Source organism: Pinus tabuliformis, chromosome 9 (assembly GCF_031772625.1).
Source record: "Pinus tabuliformis cultivar Carrire ecotype Pingquan chromosome 9, CPIR1, whole genome shotgun sequence".
NCBI lineage: Eukaryota > Viridiplantae > Streptophyta > Pinopsida > Pinales > Pinaceae > Pinus > Pinus tabuliformis.
The window spans coordinates 1,581,134,357-1,581,157,413 of NC_142307.1; the positions used below are offsets into that span (position 1 = coordinate 1,581,134,357).

General features: G+C 37.9%; 1 non-coding gene across 1 annotated transcript; it reads left to right on the forward strand.

Moving 5' to 3' along the window:
• Positions 1 to 8,332: 8,332 nt before the first annotated feature.
• On the forward strand, positions 8,333 to 8,435 carry LOC149154738 (U6 spliceosomal RNA). The gene has a single exon (XR_016263833.1). It is a non-coding gene; the product is annotated as a U6 spliceosomal RNA (small nuclear RNA).
• The last annotated feature ends 14,622 nt before the right edge of the window (positions 8,436 to 23,057 follow it).

Sequence of the window (23,057 nt, forward strand, 5' to 3'; positions counted from 1 at the left end):
ATATTTGTAATGGCCCTTAAGTCTTAAGGGTTGAAGCCATAGCTCGACTTCAAACATAATTACGTAGAATTAATATACTGAAATTTAAAGTTAGTGATTGATAAACAAACAAACAAAAAATCCATTAATAATTACAAATCCATAGGTGTAGTGAGAGATAGAGATACTTACTTGCGAGATGAAGAAACCAACTTACTTACAATATTGTGAATACTAAATCGTCATGCATTAAACTTTGACCTTGTTGACCACAACCAACATGTGGAGGGCGACTCTCCACCCATCCAACATCTCATTCACTATAATTAAAAGCCCTCAATAATCCAAAACCTTACTTCCCAATGATTCACTAGAATAATAAAAAAGAAACTTAATAAAAATCATATAATAATATATAGAGTATTACAACCTATTTAAAACATTTGTCATATCCTATAGAATTCATCTTCTTTATTTTAACTCCCCATCCACCCATCTATCATCATGATTATCATTATCATTTTCAAGTACTCGCTTTATCGTCATCATGATTATCATTATCATGTACTTGCCATTTTCCTTATTATACCATCGTATCTTCAATAACTGAGATGTCATCCGATTATTTTTCATCTTCTCTCTAGTTATTAGAGATCATGATTCCAAACCTAAGTACAAATGTAAATCAAAATTCCACTTAAAATAAATCAATCGTGATTATGTAAACTAATAACAATGTTATGTCAATTGAATAAGGTGGTCCCTGTTACCACTCAAACTAGTAGGGTTATAAAAGGGGATCCTAGAGGGGAAATTGTTAGGTCAAGAGCAACAATGGAGCGATACACCATTGTCACCCCAACTAAAGCTCCCTACTCTCTATAGAATTTCAGAGATGGGAGGAGACCTGGTATGAAGGGAATCACCTAGATGAATTGGTCAATAGAGAGACAAGAGTGGTTCCTAAAGAGGCCTATTCATAAGAGAGGCTTACTATATGGCTTGCTTGCCCAAGAGGCAAGGTGAAACGATCTCTAATAAGGGCCAAGAGGGTCTTAGGGGCTAGGTTTTGGGAATGTGATTCCTTAAGGAAGGACCTAGTCCTAAAAACCCTTATAAAGGCTTGGTTTCCAAATGGTCTTTAAAGAATTACCTTCCAGAAGTTATGGGACCATGCGGGATCAAGTGGACGGAATGTTAGGACAAGGGGATAGAATTGAGCAACCAATGATGTGATTGACCTAATTAGGGAGGAGAAGGGGGATCAAAGAAATAGTTTTCAATGAAGGGTAATGCAATGATCCCAATGACGTTACTAGCCTAAGGAAACCAAGGGAAAACTTCGATCTCAGAGTTGGGCTTGGGATGTCCCAAGATCCAACTGTCATAATGGCTTAATTTTGGAGGACACCTAGGAGACTCACCAATGTAGTAGATGCCAAGAGATAAAAAAATTTGAGTGGATGGTTTGCAATAATTTTGATGCCCTAAGAGACCTAGTGGGGCTAGACCTAGAAAAGAGGAAGGTGAAGGAAAAATATGAACTTTAAGGTGATCACTAGAGGAGGACCAGTGCTTTTTCCTTTGGGGGAGATGGAGTCATGGAATATTTAGAGTTTGGATTGATTTTCACTTGTCAAGGAGGCCTAAAAGGAAATTTCGCTAGGCTTTAAAGCTTAATGGAAGCAACTTCAAGATCATTTACACTTCGTTGAGCAATATTTGGTGACTTATCAAGACAAATTCAACAAGATTGTCTCTAGGAACATTCATTCATTCAACCATGCCCCATACATGATACAACACTATTTAGAGATTTAATTTCTACAATTTCGTTACAATAAAAGCAACAAATTAACCCTGGAATAGAAAAAATCCCAACATTATGAATGCAACAACATAAATAACAAGAATAGCATCGAAATAGTACTTACATGCAAGAATAATATATCCAATCACCAAGATATGCCAATAGTATAAGCTCCAAGACAAAGAAGATTATCCACATCAAAATTCATCCATTCATCCCAAAAATCTCATCCTCAAAAGATAGCGAAAATATCACAAGAAGATATGCTCGAATCCAAGTGATGATGATCCAAATGATTCATCTCAATTCTATTTATATACTTCCTAATGAATTTGATTTACCTAATATCCCACCAAGTATCTCAACAATACATGAATAAGCCTCTCAAGTGGGTCAAATGATCAATTGAGTGAGTCGTTGGGCCTTTGAGGAGGCCTAATGAAGTCCAATGAGTGTCATAATGTAGGAATGGACTCCCATCATAGTGGATAAGGGGGGTGACCCCTTATTCTCCAAGAAAAAACATGTGGTGCTCCCAAGTGGGTGTGGGGGAACAAGGCCCCCCTCATGGGTCTCCAAATGGATTGAAAATGCTTGTAGACCATATATAAGGGATGAAATGATGACATAAGTCCTCCCTCTACAACAGGGAACAATCCTCTGGACCCTAGAACATATGCCAAGTATATGGTGCATCTGTGGAGCCAGTTGGGCATGGTGGATCAGGGGCATCATCCTCATCGTAAAGGTGGAATAGGAGCAATCGACAAACATTGTTAGGGAGCCATTAATTCATCTCAGCTATGGTGGAGGTCCATGGCTTTCAATGCTCACCCTACAAGTTCCAATGTGGCCCTCTAGAGGGGTAGGAACTCGTATAGGGAGACCAAGCCCTAAATGAAGACCCACTTGCGAACCTGCTTAAGATTCAATGTGTCCCCTTGCTCTCTAATACAACAAATCATTAGCATAATCAAGTAATAATGCTTACAAGTTATGGGATCAATGGGTCACTTTATGGTGCCATGCCCTTCCATAGTGGCCTTTGGCAAGTACAAGTGTCTCCAAGCTCAAAAAGGGGTTTAACCAAGGACCCTATTAAGTGGTTTCAACCTCTAAAGGGGATGGCATGTCCATAGTACATCCTTTAAGAGGTAGGTGGAAAATGATATAATGATGGAATGGAGTGGGGATCAGGGGAAACATAGACCACATGTTAAGGTACATTGGGTAGTTGTAACAAGGGAAGCCCACACTTGGGTATATAGGTGTAGGAGGGAACAAATCATGGTACATGAGTTACCTCGTCCTTTGTTTTTCCACCCTTCTTCATATGTCTTTTGCCTTTATTGTTTTTTCTTCATAATTTGTCGGGGCTTGAGAAGATGGAGAGCATGATGTGTGAGATGTAGTAATGAGTACCCCCTTAAGGTGGGGCGGTTTATTGTCCACAAGGGGTTGGGAAAATCATGGGTTCCTTAATGACAGAGGGGGCTCGTCTAGGGCCCATAGGGGCCAGGGTGATGGCCATGGGTAAGGGGTAGAGCTCATGCTCGGCTTTTTCCCACATGCTAAATTTGTATGTCCCACCCATTTTTTGCATTTTGTGGTACATTTCCTATTAAGAGTGGCCAGATTATGCTTTTGCTTCTTTTTTTAGCTGCATCAACCTTCAGGCATCGTTCCAGGCCCAACCTAAGGTGTAGGAAAGAAAAGGGGGGAGGATAACGCTATGTGGACAGAGTGGACACATGTGGACCTGGGTGGGAAAATAGATGAATGGGGTTAAAATGAGTGGAAGGGGAATGACGTAAGTGGAACTGGAAACATGACCACGCAACCAAAATCGATATTTCCCATGTAGTGCCAACCCAAAAGCCAAATGGTTAGTAAAGGAGATCCCATGGGATTAGGATATAAGGGTAACCATGAAATCAAGTGATGAAGACAAGAATAGAATCCTAACCCACTCTTTCTGTTGAATCCCCCCACTAATCCATATCCAAAAGTGTCCATGATAAGCAATAAAAAGTACTTAACTATACCAATTAAAATCCATACCTTTGGGGTCGGAAGGCTCGCCTTCAAACATACATTCATGACAAGTGGTCGAGGGACCACATGCCAAGCTCAAGTGGAGGAGAAAATGGCACATCGAGCTATCTGGTGGCTACAAGGGGCTGCTGGTTGCTAGTTGAGGACCATCTAGGATAATTTTTTCTACTATATACACTACCCACAGGTGGTGCGTAACAATCCCAATGATGTATACATTGACAAGGATGAAAGGTTATTAGCATAAAGTTTTCCTTTGCTCGGAGGAAAAAACTGATTTTCTATCAATAAAAAATAGTCTTTGTACATATTTTTGTCGGTTTTGAAAGAGTTGTGTAAGATAAGATCAAGAAAATTAATAATTTTTGTTGGGTAATTTAATTGACTATTAAATTACTTGTCATTAATTGTCAAACCCGATGTTCGTGAATTTGTGAAGCATACTTGCATTATATGTGCTAGGCAATTGGCTTTCAATCTAATTTTTAAAGAGAAGAGATTATCCTAATGAATTGATTTCAAAATGAAAGTTACAATACATTCTTGGTAAATCAATTTGAAAAGAAAATCAAATATATTTTGAAGTATTTTAGGTTCAAAGATCGTCCCAAATCTGATTAGAATGATCTCCTTGCCACGAATTTTCTAAGAAACAATGTGTGTCTATATTTTTAGTGACTAGGCATTGACCGACAAATTGGCAAATAATTTTCCCACATAATATGCAAAATAGGGCTCCAAAGAACCTGGAAAATCTCCCAATCGATAACGAATTTGAGGAAATCGCTCATATGGAACTTAATTGGGCTTGTTTTGATGAAAATCCATGATTTCGTTTTCATTTTCCTAGGAAACGCATTTGAAATTTAAGTATGAGGGATTTACGCAGTGCATTATATTAGATATCATTTTTGGGATTCAACTGCGTTAAGTAAGTCATTCAAACGTATGACCATTTCCATGAGAGGTAGTCGTAACTGACTAATTTCTCATGATTTTTGAATAGTTCACTTAGCACTCATTGCATCGGGTGATGCTCACAGGGGTGAAGAAGTGGGATTGAAACTAGTGAAATGTGGAGAACGAATCACATAGCATCAATCATCACTTCCGGGGCTTGCACCCGGTAACCAGGACTTCCCAGGAGGTCACCCATCCCAGAACTCCTCTGGCTCAAGCGCGCTTAACTGTGGAGTTTTTCCCCACAATCAAGCCCACTTAGCTTGCTACCCCATTTGCAAAACCTTAGCAAGTATTGTGCCTCATGAACCATTCAAGTAGAGATCCCTTGACTCTTTTTGAATTTAAGTATGGGGGATTTACGCAGTGCATTATATTAGATATCATTTTTGGGATTCAACTGCGTTAAGTAAGTCATTCAAACGTATGACCATTTCCATGAGAGGTAGTCGTAACTGACTAATTTCTCATGATTTTTGAATAGTTCACTTAGCACTCATTGCATCGGGTGATGCTCACAGGGGTGAAGAAGTGGGATTGAAACTAGTGAAATGTGGAGAACGAATCACATAGCATCAATCATCACTTCCGGGGCTTGCACCCGGTAACCAGGACTTCCCAGGAAGTCACCCATCCCAGAACTCCTCTGGCTCAAGCGCGCTTAACTGTGGAGTTTTTCCCCACAATCAAGCCCACTTAGCTTGCTACCCCATTTGCAAAACCTTAGCAAGTATTGTGCCTCATGAACCATTCAAGTAGAGATCCCTTGACTCTTTTTGAATTTAAGTATGGGGGATTTACGCAGTGCATTATATTAGATATCATTTTTGGGATTCAACTGCGTTAAGTAAGTCATTCAAACGTATGACCATTTCCATGAGAGGTAGTCGTAACTGACTAATTTCTCATGATTTTTGAATAGTTCACTTAGCACTCATTGCATCGGGTGATGCTCACAGGGGTGAAGAAGTGGGATTGAAACTAGTGAAATGTGGAGAACGAATCACATAGCATCAATCATCACTTCCGGGGCTTGCACCCGGTAACCAGGACTTCCCAGGAGGTCACCCATCCCAGAACTCCTCTTGCTCAAGCGCGCTTAACTGTGGAGTTTTTCCCCACAATCAAGCCCACTTAGCTTGCTACCCCATTTGCAAAACCTTAGCAAGTATTGTGCCTCATGAACCATTCAAGTAGAGATCCCTTGACTCTTTTTGAATTTAAGTATGGGGGATTTACGCAGTGCATTATATTAGATATCATTTTTGGGATTCAACTGCGTTAAGTAAGTCATTCAAACGTATGACCATTTCCATGAGAGGTAGTCGTAACTGACTAATTTCTCATGATTTTTGAACAGTTCACTTAGCACTCATTGCATCGGGTGATGCTCACAAGGGTGAAGAAGTGGGATTGAAACTAGTGAAATGTGGAGAACGAATCACATAGCATCAATCATCACTTCCGGGGCTTGCACCCGGTAACCAGGACTTCCCAGGAGGTCACCCATCCCAGAACTCCTCTGGCTCAAGCGCGCTTAACTGTGGAGTTTTTCCCCACAATCAAGCCCACTTAGCTTGCTACCCCATTTGCAAAACCTTAGCAAGTATTGTGCCTCATGAACCATTCAAGTAGAGATCCCTTGACTCTTTTTGAATTTAAGTATGGGGGATTTACGCAGTGCATTATATTAGATATCATTTTTGGGATTCAACTGCGTTAAGTAAGTCATTCAAACGTATGACCATTTCCATGAGAGGTAGTCGTAACTGACTAATTTCTCATGATTTTTGAATAGTTCACTTAGCACTCATTGCATCGGGTGATGCTCACAGGGGTGAAGAAGTGGGATTGAAACTAGTGAAATGTGGAGAACGAATCACATAGCATCAATCATCACTTCCGGGGCTTGCACCCGGTAACCAGGACTTCCCAGGAGGTCACCCATCCCAGAACTCCTCTGGCTCAAGCGCGCTTAACTGTGGAGTTTTTCCCCACAATCAAGCCCACTTAGCTTGCTACCCCATTTGCAAAACCTTAGCAAGTATTGTGCCTCATGAACCATTCAAGTAGAGATCCCTTGACTCTTTTTGAATTTAAGTATGGGGGATTTACGCAGTGCATTATATTAGATATCATTTTTGGGATTCAACTGCGTTAAGTAAGTCATTCAAACGTATGACCATTTCCATGAGAGGTAGTCGTAACTGACTAATTTCTCATGATTTTTGAATAGTTCACTTAGCACTCATTGCATCGGGTGATGCTCACAGGGGTGAAGAAGTGGGATTGAAACTAGTGAAATGTGGAGAACGAATCACATAGCATCAATCATCACTTCCGGGGCTTGCACCCAGTAACCAGGACTTCCCAGGAGGTCACCCATCCCAGAACTCCTCTGGCTCAAGCGCGCTTAACTGTGGAGTTTTTCCCCACAATCAAGCCCACTTAGCTTGCTACCCCATTTGCAAAACCTTAGCAAGTATTGTGCCTCGTGAACCATTCAAGTAGAGATCCCTTGACTCTTTTTGAATTTAAGTATGGGGGATTACTGGTCAAAGATGTTGTGTATTTCCTTTGATCTGATGTTGGAAGTCCACATGTGCGAGCTGGGTGGAATTTGACCAACACAAATCCATATTGGAACCTCGAGTGGTGCTACTACCTTAACCATGGAAATGGCTATGGAAATTGACTAAGCTACAAAAACTTGAACTCGCCAAATTATCATTAGTAAAACCATGCAAAATTATTCTTAATTCATTAAAAATAAAGGAAATAATAATAATAAACCATGTAAAAATGCATGAAGGAGTTTGGTGTGTTTATGAAGAAATATGGTTAAGAATGATGATAATGGGTGAGTGGAATGATGCGGAAATGGATGGTTTGATAAAAAAATTCATGAGAAATTGGAGGCTCAACATTCCCCCACACCGAAGTTTTTTCATGTCCTCATGCAAACAATTCTTTGCAAAGTTTCATAATCCAACTGGTTCTTGGTGTTCTTTTATTATGGCATTTCAACTAAATTCTCGAGCAAAGCTCCAAGAGATTATTATCTATCTCAGTAAGATGTACTTTTCTCTCTTTGTTTTTTTCTTCAAGATTACACATCTGGTAGCATAACTCCTTGTTTCCACACTTGCTTGTTAAATTGATAGTTGTAAAATGAAAAAAGTAAGAGCTATCCATCCTCTTGTTGAAGTCTTCATGCCATACTATGTTGTTCATGAATGATACAATGCTTGCTGATTTGTTCGTCTCTAATCAAACAAACATCCCTGCATTACTTATTAACCCCTTGCACATTATGATATACAAATTGTACAAAATGAAAAGGTGCCCACATAGTAGCACATTCAAATACATGTCATTATTGTCTAAGCATTTGCAAATATAGCCCTTTCACTAAGGTTCTTGTCACTACTTAGTTTTGCTCAAATTGTTAAATATTTGGTAGAATACCCAACATGCCATTGAATGCATTAATAAGACTCTTACTACATTCATGTGCTTTCCAACCTTGTCTCTTTGGAGACATCCGATAAAATTGGAACGATACAGAGAAGATTAGCATGGCCCTTGCGCAAGGATGACACGCACAAGTCGAGAAATGGTCCAAATTTATTATGATATTCCAGTGGAAAAAATGTGCTTTCCAACCTTGTGAAATGATTTTTTCATCCATGTTGAACAAATGTATACTTATGAAATAACCCATAAGCATAGCTGGAAATGATCATAAGTTTCAGCCCATAATGTTTGTCTTCTTATCATCCATGCATAGAAATATTTTCCATAGCAAAAAATCCTACTTCAATAATGTTGTCAAATATTTTTTTCAAGAACTCACCAATTAACATGAGTGGTTTCTTGTTAATAAAAGTAGAATTCCCACTGTGAAGCTTTGACAAGATGAGTTGCACATAACACAAAATAAGAGTTCTAGGTGAGGGTTGTACGATTTATCAAAGAGAAAATATACTTCCAAGCGATTTCAAGAGTGTGTGAACAAAAACTTGTTGCAACCTCCTTCTTCTTGTGGCTCCGTACTCATCGTTTCTTAGCTTCCATTAAAAATCTAAAGATGAACAATATGACACATAATCCAAGTGCCCCATGTAATTTTTGTCATGTGCTACAAACATGTACTATGATAGTTCATTAAGAAAAGTATCTCCATATTTTGAATTAGTCTCACATGAAGACCAAAAAGGTCAAATTGTTCATCAAGGAAGTATTAATCAATTTATATTGCATCAAGAAGAGAAAGTTAAACAAGAGAGTGGTGGGAGACAACATTATTACCAGGGAAAACATAAGATCTTGTTAAACACACATGGGAAGCAACAAAATCTGAAAGATAAAACATGAGAATACATTTTTTATTAACAACTGATATACATTTATAGTACATTATGTGATCGTTGGGTTCCACATCCCAAGGTCTCTTGCACTCCTTTTGTCTATTCGGCTTCCACACTAACCCATTGACAATTAGGTGTCCAACATTCCCCCACTTAATCCGAAGGGTTATGTATGAGTCCAAGAAGAGAGTTGTAATACAAAATGTGCAAAAATGCATGGCAACACTAGGCTAAATGTGCTCTCTGAAATGTTGGTATAAAGGGCGGTGGTTTAAGGATGACCACCAACACTGGAACGCTTAGTGCAGTTCCTGGAACTCTTCCAAAACTGGCAAGAAGTTGAAGTCTTCTGCTAGAGGAAGTGCTCCTATTGTTTTGAAGAGGGAAACCTTCAACCATGAAAGGGAGGTCTCACCCCGCATAAAAGGGAGAACTTCAACCTGAAAAGGGAAGTGTCAATCTGTGATGGTTTAAGGATGACCAACAACTCTGGAATGCTTAATGCAATTCCTGGAACTCTTCCAAAACTGGCAAGAAGGTGAAGTCTTCTGCTAGAGGAAGTGTTCTCAATTTCATTCTTGGAATTCTTCTGAAACTGGCAAGAAGCTGAAGTCTTCTGCTAGAGGAAGTGTCCTAGATTACCAACTGAAGGCATGCTCAGGGGCATCTTTGTCTCTAGCTTGCTATAAAGTATACTCATTAGCGGTCCCATTGTGAATATCTTGATGCCTGACTCCTGATCCCTCGATATCCTGCTACTATGACATTTGTTCTCCTGGGTTAAGGCCCTTATAGCTAAGATTTTGATCATAGTGCCCTTGTCAACCATATGACAAAGGGATAGTGCTAATGAACCCAATCCCCAAATTTTCCAACCTTTGTGTTACACTAATGAATCCTTCAACATTGTGTCAACAGGCCACATCAACCTACCATGCCAATGACCACATTATTGTGCCACATTAGCCTACAATGTTGGCTACCACGTCAATGTATGACATCATCAAAGATTGTCCTTGATAACACATCACCTTGCCACGCTAGCTACCACGTGGATGACACATACATTCCTCTTCCACATCTACTTACCACAGCAACACCTTGTTATCTTGCCATGTCATTTATCCTACAATGTTTGCACCATCTTGCATTTTGTTAATATCTGAAGGAAATCCCGATAGTCGGGTCTTCTTCCCCTATTACCCAACCTATGAAATCCCAACACCCCATAGAAAATATACATCACTTGGAATCCTCGTCCCTCTGCCTTTGTTAATTGACAAATATGTTGGGTCCATTAGTGTCATGGAGTTGGTGTCAACTGCTACCTGTTGAAATTCCTATAGATGATCACTTGGTAGATAATAGATGATATCCCAAGTTTTGACCTTTTTTTCTATGGGTCATCTCCCAACAAGTACTCCTCTATTAGATGATAGACAGTGTAGGACTTGTTAGTATTGGGGGTTCATGCTGTTAGTGTTCAATTATTTCCGAACACCCCAAGGTTTAAGCCCTTATTAGCTAAGCTCTTGTTCTTGGCCTTTGTATTAGAAATGTGACCATGAGATGGAGCTAAGGACCCCCAACCCCATATTTTCAAAAACTCATGAACCAAAGGAATTCCATACCCAAATTTTTAAATAACCCAAAACCAAGAAAACACTAGCTTACAGAGGCAATTTCTTAACATTGTAGTTCATTAAAATTATAAAGACAAGTTTTTCTTAAATATTTTTAACTATACAAATAAAATTTTGAAACAAATCAATTAGTTCACTATAATCAATTTATATATATAAATTGAATGTTAAAATTCACATATATATATATATATATATATATATATATTCCATCCGGGCAGATCCGGGCAGATCCACCCGAAGGGATCACATCTTGCCAGCTTATTAACAGAGCCTAACCCCGAGGGCGTCGAGGAGAATTAACCCCATGACCTCCCATTAGCAAGGTGCTTTAGTGACAGGTACTTGACCAACTAAGCTAACCCTTTAGGTTTATATATGTGTATATATATTTATCTAACTTTAAGAGCAAGTAATAAAGTTTAATAAAGTTTTCATCTAAAAGAAGAAGAAGAAGAAGTTATCTATCTAATCTTTATAAATAAAAGTAAACTTAAAATTAAGATTAATACACATTAAAACATCAAATCAAATGTCACTAGCAAATATAAAAATTAAACATTAAATTATTTTTTCTATGTGGTTCACGATCCCCAAATATCAGTGACTACTACGTCCATGGAAAAAGTATACCAGGAAGATCTACTCAAAAGGATCACTTCCCGCCAACTCAACCATAGAGCCTGACCTTGAAAATGTTGAGAGAATTGAACCCAAGACCTCTCAATAGCAGAGGTTCTTTAACAACGTAGACTCGAACAACTGAGCTAACCCTCGGTGCTAGGAATTAAACATTAAATTGTGTTAAAGCATCAATCAATATATAAAATACATGTACATATAATTATAAATGGTCCATACATAATACAAAAGCATTGAATTAAATCCTAATTTGGCTTTGGGCATTCATCATGGCAGCAATAGTGAATAGAAGGAGTTGATGGCGGTGTTTCAGCGCATTGTAGTTATCAAACATTTTCTTATATGCCTAAGGGCTTCTCAAGAAGCTAAACGAGATGAGAAAAATAGCTTCTGAAGCAACTGTGTGCAAAGTAATGGATGTGTTTATGGGCTCTAGTCAATGTAAACTAGCGTTTCAGAATGCAGTTGGCTCAGAGACGAAGCTGGGAGGGAAGGCATCAATGCAACTCCTAGTTCTGCTGTTATGTGCCCTGACAATGACATGGTCATGGCCCCCACCTTGTTTTCATTAAGAGATCATCCCACGCCTTATCCAATGGAAAATCTCAACAAATCAAATCCCATTGTCATGTGTGGCTCTCACCGATCTGAGTGGGAGGGAAGAAAGGAAGAGTTGGAACAGGAAGAGTTCTAAATCTTCATCAAGAATCTACATGAGAAATATACCCTTTTCTAGATTGTAAATTCATACACAGTGAAAAATTTGAAGTAACACATAGAGAATAGGTTGGGAATTCATACCAGTATATAGTGTCTTCTTTTTGAAGAAAAGATGCTTCAAGACTTCCCTGAGATGAAATGCTATCACATCTCTAGGAATTTTAATATAATATTGAATATGAAGTTGTGTGGAGGTGCCTAGGGATCTAGAAATATGGGTGGATTTGTCTCCCATAAGGATGTGGCTCAAGGGAAGGGATCCAAATATGTGGATATGCCTCAATACAACGCAAGACCTTGCAATGTAGAACAAATGAAACAAGTGCCTACCATGGAGTTTAATCGATGAAAGGTAAACCATCCTTTTCCTGCTCTTCAATTTGGGGTTGTGGTATGTAGGAACAATGGTTTATGTTCTAAATCTGATGCTTTTGTTGAGAAATGGCAACATGAAATTCCAGTTTAATTTGTCCTTGAATTAAACTAAGAATTAAAATCAAATTATATTCTCATAGAAACTTGTAAATAGTTAATTAAGTTTAATTAACTTAATTAGCCTAGGAATTTCTAGTTGGAAGTCTTTTTGTAGTCATGTATGTGTTCTCCCTAAGTTTTAAGGGCCTAGTATGAGTTTAAATTGAGTTGGAAATTAGATCACTCAGTTTACTGGGTTAAGTTCAGTTAAATTAGTTCCAAACTATTTGAGGAACTAATAGAGAATTAACAGTCAGTTGGTGCACTAGTGCATCCACCAGTGTCACTCTAGTTAACTGAAGATTCCCAAATCAGAAACTCATGCATGTTAGTTCAGAGAAAGACCCAGTTGAGACTAGAGTGCAGGGACAGTCTACTATAGTTGTATTATTTACTAGAGTGTAAATATCATGCATTCATCAAAGATTGATCCTATGTTTGTATTGCACTGTTTTTGAAGGATGAATTCCCTTTAAATACGGGCTATTCATCCTAGGAATTACGCAAGGAAATAGGGGCTTGGAGAGCTGCAGAACTGGCTAAGTGTTGGCCAAGAGCTTGCTTGTGAGATGAGAGAGTTGAGGATACTTGTGCGGAATTGTTCTAGTGAGAACAAGATTTGTATCTTCACTCACATTTCTGATATATGCAATACATATAGCGGGGTTTTTATCAGTGGCTTCCTCCAGATACATCTTGTGTTATGTGCCATTGATTTATCTTCTTCTTGTTCATATTGTTTTCATCGATCTATTGGCTTCCGCTGGTTGAATGTAGAAGTAGATTCTTGTCCTGTGCTTTAGTACATTGCATGAGCTTGTGAATATATAGGATTTTCTATATGGTATCAAAGTTGAATACATTATACTAGAAGAGATTTTAAAGTTTTGAGTTTTGGGTTATAGGTGAAATTCCAATTTGCAATACATACTTTAGGATCGGCAGATGGCATTCTACGGTTTGCAGCTCAAGTATGCCTTGGAAGGAAGCTCAAATTTTATAGCTTGGAAGGACAAAATGTAGGTTGTGATAGAGGATAATGGCTTGAAGGAATTCGTTGATCAAGAAATTCCTAAGCCAACAACATCGGATGCACAGAATTTGGCCGAATGGAAGAAGTGTGTGGCAAAGGCGATGTGGATAATCCTTAAGGGAGTTCGAGACCACATTGTCTCATGTCTTCATGGCAAGGAAACTCTGTATGCAATGTGGAAAGAATTGATACTTATATCAAAACAACAATTCGCAAAGGAAATTGGCACTGAAGGACAGACTTCGAAAAATCAAAATGGAGAAAGGTGAGACGATTCCAAAATACTTGACCAAGTTCACTCAGTATCGTGATGAACTTGGAAGTGTCAGAATCACGGTTGTCGAGGATGAAGTAGTGAGGCTTTCTCTTCTAAGACTCTTAAAGAGTTGGCATAGTTATCAGGACTCTACCAATGATCAGGAGAAGCTCCCAGATTAGGAACGAATGTGGTCAGATTTGATGCAAGAGGAGATTAGGAGGAACACCAGGGATGGCTCTTCATCAAAGACTGATGACGAAGAGAATTGTGCCTTAGCAATTAAGGCAAATAATGGGAAAGGGAAAGCTTCTCATTCCAAATTGGATTCTTATCATGGAGGTAAGAAGAAAGACATGACAAAATTTAAGTGCTTTCATTGTCATGAGTTGGGCCATTTTGTTACAAATTATCCACTAAAGAAGTCCAAGAAGAAGTCCTTACGAGGAGCAGCAGGTGAGGCTTTGGCCTCTCAATTCGAATTAGACTTTTCCCTCAATGCATGCATGGTGTCATCTGATGGGAAGTGTATGGTACTTAGACAGTGGAGCTTCATTCCACATGATTGGCGATAAAGACTTATTCAGTGACCTAGAGCAGAAAGATCTCCAAATGCATATCAAGATGGGTGACGACGGGAAGTAGAGTTTTACTGGATTGGGTATGATTACTTTTCAGAGGGGGCATGGGGATCCACTCACCTTGAAGAAATTTATGTATGTGCCCGAGCTGAAGAAGAACTCGGTATCCGTTGTCATGCTTGAGGATAGAGGTTATGATGTGATCTTCTGGAAAGGAAAGACGTTCCTTTGACACATAACCATGGGTCAAGTAAAGAAGATTGGGATTTAGGTGAAGAATATCTATACGATGGAGGTAGAGGAGTGTGATGCTTTGAGCACTAAAGCAGAAAGGGTGTAGAGCCGAGACGTTGGCGAGTTGTGACACAGGTGATTGGGCCACTTGCATCATGGGGCTTTGAAGATATTGCAATAGATCTCTATTGGTCTTCCCAAAGGTACGCTTGAGCAAGTTGATACATAAAAGGGGTGTACTTTGGCAAAATGCACCAAGTCTTCCTTTCATGACAGAGACAATTGAGCAGAGGCTATTCTAGAGCGAGTCCATCTAGATGTGTGTGGATCATTCTTAACAGCATCCACGGCCAAACACAGGTATTATGTTATATTTGTTGATGACTATTCTCGTAAATGTTGGATATTTTTCATGTAGAAAAAGCATCAAAATTTCACAAAGTTTTGTGAGTTTAAAACATTAGTGGAGAAAGAGTCATGCAAGAAGGTTAAAGTTATACAGAGTGATAACGGTGGTGAGTATGTCTCAAACAAGTTTAATAACTTCTGTGCAATGGAAGGGATTAAACGGGAGTTGACGGCACCCCATAACCCTCAGCAGAATGGGGTGGCTGAGAGGAAGAACATAAGCATAGTAGGGGAAGCAAGGGTGATGTTGCATGACCAGGGCCTACCACTACACTTGTGGGTTGTGGCATTCAACACAACAATTTATGTTCAGAACCGTAACCCACATTGGATACTTGAGATGAAGACACCAGAGGAGGTTTATTTTGGTAAGAGGCCAGATGCTGGTCACTTCAAGATTTTGGGTCATCGGTATAATTTCACGTGACCAAAGATGCACGAAAGAAGCTTGAGCCTACAACAGAGTTGGGGATATTTTTTGGGTATACTGATACACCTCACAACTATCGGGTGTACTTGCCAACCAACAGGATGGCAGTGGTTCGCAAGGATGTCAAATTCGATGAGGAGAAGCCTGTGCGAGTTTTCCCTTAAGAGGGAGCTTGAGCTACATGCGATGAGGAGCTAAAAAGATCCTAAGGTTGAATATCCTCATATTGATGTGGAGCAACCAGATGCAGAGGATCCAGGAGTGGAGATATCCACTTAGGCAGAGTCTTTCAGAGAGGAAAGAAAGCACACTAGAGAAGCTGACAGATTGTTGGATGATGCATGGTAGAATCTGGGAGCACCCACTTCTCAGTGCAAGCAGAGGAGGTCACCTGAGAGGTACACTGGATACATGGCTCTTATGGGCGAATGTGTTGTGACAGAGCCATCTTCCTTTAAGGAAGCAGTGCAGCAGCCAATTTGGGTTGATTCCATGGTGGAAGAGTATGACTCCATAGTTTGTAACAATGTTTAGGATGTGGTCCTAACACTGGAGGAGAAGTCAGTGGTGAGATCCCATTGGATTTAAAAGGTAAATAAAGTTATAGATGGTAATGTGGAGAAGCATAAGGCTAGATTTGTGCCCCATGGCTTTTCACAGGTAAAGGGGATTGACTATGATGAGACCTTTGCTCCTGTTGCAAGATACTCATCAATCAGATCTATATTGGCACTATCAACACAAATGGGTTGGAAGATACATCAGTTGGATGTGAATAAAACCTTCCTTAATGGCATGATTAAGGAATAGGTGTACATAGAGTAGCCTGAAGGGTTTGATACCTTTGACCATGAGTCGCATGTGTGCCGACTCAAGAGAGCGTTGTATGGGCTGAAGCAAGCACTCTGTGCTTGGTACACCAGGATAGATAGCTACTTCATTGGACCAGGCTTCACGAAGAGTGAAGTGGATGTGAATCTATACCACATAGTGGTGGAAGGTAAAATGTTGGTCGTTGTACTTTATGTTGATGATCTCATACTGACAGGTGATGACCCTCTGATTAAGTCTTGCAAGGAGGACCTTGTAAGAGAGATTGAGATGAAGGACATCGGGCTCATCCATTATTTTCTTGGCATGGAGGTATGACAGGGAGATGGGGAGTTGTTTATGTCTTAGGGCCAGTATGCCAACAAGATACTCAAGAGATTCTGCATTGAGAGCAACAAACCCATGGAGACTCCTCTAGCAGGTAACTGGAGGAAAAAGGATGCTACTTCAGGGGAAGTAGTGGAAGCTAATGTTTACAAGCAGCTTGTGGGTTCACTCATGTACTTGGTGAACACACGACCAGATATGTGTTATGCAGTTAACTAGCTTAGTCAAGAGATGGTTACGCCTACCAAGCTGTATTGGAAGGCGTAAAAGCATGTGTTGAGATACCTCAGGGGCACTTCTTAGTATGGATTGTGGTACAGACGAACAAATGGAGTGAAGCTTCAAGGCTTCACTGATGAATATTGGGTAGGGATTCCATCTGACTGGAAGAGCACATCAAGAGGGATCTTTAGTATTGGGTCAGCGATAGTTTCTTGGTACAACAAGAAACAAAGATCGATTGCACTCAGTTCGGCAAAGGTAGAGGAAATGGTTGTGAGTCAGGCAGCATGTGAGGTCATCTGGATGAGGAAGATCCTGGTTGGGTTCTTTGGTCATCATATGGATCCAACTGTGATAATCAGAGTTATATCAAACTCTCTGAAAATCCAGTTTTTCATGATCAGTCCAAGCATATTGATATCTAATATCATCATCTTAGAGATTGTGTATTGAGGTGGATTATGTTGTTAGAGTACATTCCCAGGGAGGAGCAAGATGCTAACATTTTGACAAAGGCATTGTCAATATGAAAATTTGAGTTTCACAAAGACATGATCGAGGTAGCTGATAATCCCTTTCTCGTTGAGAGGGAGTGTTGAGAAATGGAAACAAGAAATTCTAGTTTAATTTGTCCTTGAATTAAACTGAGAATTAAAATCGAATTCTATTCTCATAACAACTTGTAAATAGTTAATTAAGTTTAATTAACTTAATTAGCTTAGGAATTTTGAGTTGGAAGTCTTTTTGTAGTCATGTATATGTTCTCCTTAAGTTTTAGGGGTCCAGTATGAGTTTAAATTGAGTTGGAAATTAGATCACTCAGTTTACTGAGTTAATTTTAGTTAAATTAGTTCCAAATTGTTTGAGGAACTAATAGAGAGTTAACAGTCAGTTGGTGCACTAGTGCATCCACTAGTGTCACTCTAGTTAACTGAATATTCCCTCATCAGAAACTCATGCATGTTAGTTCAGAGAAAGACCCAATTGAGACTAGAGTGCAAAGACAATGTACTATTAGTTTTATTATTAACTGGAGTGTAAATATCATGCATGCATCAAAGATTAATCCTATGTTTGGATTGCGCAGTTTTGGAAGCATGAATTCCCTTTAAATATGGGCTATTCGTCCTAGGAATTATGTAAGGAAATAGGGGCTTGGAGAGATGTAGAATTGGTTAAGTTTTGGCCAAGAGCTTGCTTCTGAGCTGAGAGAGTTGAGCATACTTGTGCGGAATTGTTTTAGTGAGAACATGATTTGTATCTTCACTCATATTTATGATATATGCAATACATATAGTGGGGTTTTGAGCAGTGGGTTTCCCAAGATACATCTTGTGTTATCTTTCATTGATTTATCTTCTTATTGTTCATATTGTTTTCATCGATCTATTGGCTTTCGTTGGTTGAAAGTAGAAGCAGATTCTTGTCCTGTGCTTTAGTACATTGCATGGGCTTGTGAATCTACAAGATTTTCTACAAGTTTACACCAATGGGTCTTCTCAACTTGGACCCCAATTGTAATATTTATTTAAGTTCAAAAGGTTTTTTTTATAGCTCATTTTGATAGTCAAGAAGATCTGGAGAAAGTTATAAATTATGGGCCATGCTTTTGGGGAAGAGTTGGGCTCTTCACCGCCACTTGGTTCATAGATTTTAATTCTATAACAATGATGGTCTCAACAATGTCGGCATATGTGAGACTATCAAACCTCCCTCTTCTTTTCTGGCACCAGAAGTTTCTAGATTAAATTGCGAACACCCTGGGATCATTAAAAAAGATGGACCTCAAAAGAATAGAGAAAGGTATATTCACCTTTTCCAGAATATGTATAGAAATAGACCTCAGTAAAGGTCTTCCATATCACATTCAACTAAAACATAAAAATGTTTAGTGGACCCAATTGTTATATTATGAAACTATGACATTCAAATGCAAAATATGTTACCAAACAAGACACTTGCATAACACATGCTTACAGGCAAAAAAGACCCCAAAAAGGAAAAAGGGGAAGGCCTGCAAACCAAAAGGATGGCAACCTTTTGATCCTTACCTCTTAGAAGAGGAAGAAGAATATTCCATGGATAAACCTACAAACCAAGCAAAAGGGAGTGCCACAATACAAAATGGCAATGAATCCTATCTGTAGCAGGGCATTGGATCATGAGATCCGAGCACCATAACAATAGAAAAAGGAGGCACACAATGAAAACAGGACGAGGGGTACAAAGAGAGCTCATGTTTCATAGAGCTCAAACTCAAACAAACATCCACCAAAGACAACTAGAAACGATTTGGCAATGGTTATAGTTGATCCCATTTCTCGGGGATGACAGAAGGTCTAGAAAAACGAAAGGCAAAAAAAGAAAAGTTATGTGATTATTATTATCACACTTAACTTTCAAAGTTTTTATGTAATTTTTTTAGTTGTTTTTCTTCTTTCTCATAAGTCAAGAGGCTTATCTTTCCGAATGCTTACAACATCTAAAAAATGTAATTTTGTTCCTTGATTCAAGTTGAAAAAAATCATGGTTTTTTTCCTTAGAAAAAAATACAAAAGAATTGAACAACAATACTATTTGTAGGAGATAATTGATTAGATTAAAAAAATATATATCAAATATATAATATGTTCAACATTAGTTTCCTAATGGTCTATGGTGGACTAACTTATCAAAGACAAATTTCTATTAGCAACATTACTATGTAATCGTAAAGTTATTTATGCAATGAAAGAGAAGAAATGGAATGATACTTAATAGTAGTTTCTTTCCTTTGCAAGTATTTGAAAACTGCGTTGGAATCTATTTTCAAAGCTTGATTTTGTTTAAACATGGAACTTCATTTTTCTTTTTCAAAAAAATCTTTACATATATTCAAAAAAGTGATGTTGTCATGTTCCTATCAGAAACTTTGGATCGTAACAAGAGAAAAGTCCAATATAATGGTGGTTAATGGTAGTTTCTTTCTTTCATAAATTCATTAACCAATAAGAAGCATATTAGAAAATTTTGTGAGGACTATGGATATTTATTTTTATCTAAGTTCTTTTATTATCAAGGAATTCACATAATGCGAGTTTCATTTATTACAGAAAGTTTTGACTTCTAGCATATTTTCCCAAGGTACTTGCAAGCACGTTTATTGACCAAGTCAAATAAATACAATATCTAACATCTATATATTTGCACACTTGTAACTAATCCTTAGATGGCATTTCATTTTTATAGCTATATCTAGTTTTTCTGGTGACAATAGCATACTAATGTGTAGACTTGTAGACAAGTTATTGATATATTGCAATTATAACTTGCATGGTCCCAAACAAAAAGAGAAATTGCAATGAAACAACATTGGAAAACATTAATGACACAAGAAGAAGATGTCAAATAAAAATAGAAATTTTAGAGGCAAAAATAGACATCAACGCTACGCTAGAAAAACTATGGTTTGTTTCACTTTCAAAACTTTGCATATATCGTGGGAGATTGTCTATTTTATGCATTGGAAGTACTAATTCATTTTAGATACACATCAATAGAAATTAGAAAGGACATAATAGAATACTTTAGGACATCTTTGTAAAAACAAGATAAAGAGGCAATTATATCTTAACAACTTGAGTTAAATAGTTCTTTGAAATGCATATTGTTAGTGACCCAAAAGAGTATTTGAATAGGATGTCTAGATTAACATCAATTGATATAGCACAAAAAGGTAGAGGACTATGGGGCGGCTTTTTTCTGCATATATTGGGCATCAAATTGGCTAAAAATGCCAATAAGGGTTTGGTCAAAAACTCAATTAAAGACTTACTTGCATTGGATGAACCAAAAGAAACATTAATAGCATTACAATTTCCCTCCTTACAAATAAGAGAACTTGGACAAATAAATCCACCATTATAACAAATTAGTTGAGTTATCAATGTTCCAACTAACATTTCTAGGTTCAAAATGTGTTGTATCATGACATAAATGGGACTTACACAATTGCAATAGCAATAAAAAATAGCCTTTGGCCAAAAAATGCTTCTTTTGTTGGCCATATTTGTGCCCCGAGCTTTAAGATGATTGTGCAAAACAACACTTTACAAATTAGACAAAATAATAATAAGTGGTAAGTGGAAGTAAGTATTCAAGGAAAATAAATAAACTTATGAAGATGAAACAACTATTGGAACTGAAGAATATGATCAACAAGGCACTGAAGAACCAATTACTAAAACACTAGTACAAGCATTCACCAATTCATACAACATTTTCGATCTTCAAGACAACAAAATAAACATTACTCTAGTGAAGGCTATGTTCCATTGGGAATTTTCCAAGATAAGTATTCAGAAGAAATTAGTTTTCCCACATTATTTTATGATGAAAAATGACCCAATGATGTAATTAAAACATTTACATATCAAAAAATTGTCAAGTGTGAAGTATTACATAAGGAACATGACTTTGCTTATTAACAAACTTATTCTACAAAGTAATACACATTCTTCTAAATCAAGTCTTTAGAAGTATAACATAAGAAAAGGACAACTAAAACGAAAAAAGTTAATAGCAAAAGATGTTGAGTCAAAGCTAAAGTTGGATCACATTCTGAAATTAGAAATTAGATATACAATGATACGCCAACTAGGACCACCAACATCCTTCATTTCTTTTAGTAGTGCAGACAATCATTAGGAGCCATTGGTCAATGCATTAAAACAAATAAGAAAACAAACAAAATGAATGGATGAAAATTAAAAAGAGAACAATGAATTCGAGTCATTGATTCAAAATGATCATGTGACATTTCCTCGTTACTATAGAAATAGGATATCTCCTCTAGATAAATTAACATGTCATGGAAAAAAGTATTATGGAACTATTCAATACTACTTTTTTGTGACCTAGTTTTAAAATAGCAGAAGCAAATATGACGATGCATTACTATGGATAAGATATGCACCAATATATGGCAGATACATGGAGATAAAGAACTCAAAATTTTGTTAATAAATATTTGTCATGTGATTCCACATTACTTGGAGATGTCTTTAAAATTCTCTAGCCTCATCACCATATAAAAACTTGTAGAAAAAGAAAAAAAAATACATCGTAGATTCAATTTCCTACAACCCCTAATGAAAAGAAGAAGCATAGTGAGGTGTTGAGTATGGAATTTAAATTTTAACATTCATTTATATACAAAAATTGATGATAATGAACTAATTGATTTGTTACAAAATTTTATTTGTATAGTTAAAAAGATTTAAGAAAAAATTGTCATTATACTTTTAATGAATTGCAATGTTAAGAAATTGCGAGTGTAAGCTAGTGTTTCCTTGGTTTTGGGTTATTAGATATTTGGGGATGGAATTCCTTTGGTTTAGGAGTTTTTGAAAATTTTGGGTTTGGGAGTCCTTAGCTACATCTCATGGTCACATTGTTAATACAAAGAGCAAGAACAAGAGCTTAGCTGATAAGGGCTTAAGCCCTAGGGTATTGGGAAATAATCGAATACTAACAGCACGAACCCCCAATACTAACAAGTCCCACACTGTCTATCATGTAATAGAGGAGTACCGATTGGAGGATGACCCGTCAAACAAAAGGTCGGCCCTTGGGATATCATCTATTATCTATCAAGTGATCGACTATAGGAAATTCAATATGTAGTAGTCGAAATCAATTCCATGACACTAATGGACCCAACATATTTGTCAATTAACAAATGCAGAGGGAAGAGGACGTCAAGTGATGGATATTTGCTATGGGGTGTTGGGATTTCATAGGTGGGGTACTAGGGGAAGAAGGCCCTACTATCAGGATTTCCTTTGATATTGAAGAAACATAAGATGGTGCAAACATTGTAGGATCAATAACATGGCAAGTTAATAAGGTGTTGGTGTGGTAAGTAGATGTGGAAGATTGATTTTAGGTGTCATCCACGTGGTATCTAGTGTGGCAAGGTAATGTGTAATCAAGGACAATCTTTGATGATGTGGCACATTAACGTGGCAACCAACATTGTATGCTAATGCGGCACATTAATGTGGTCGTTGGCATGGTAGGTTGTGTTAGGGTCCTATATTTC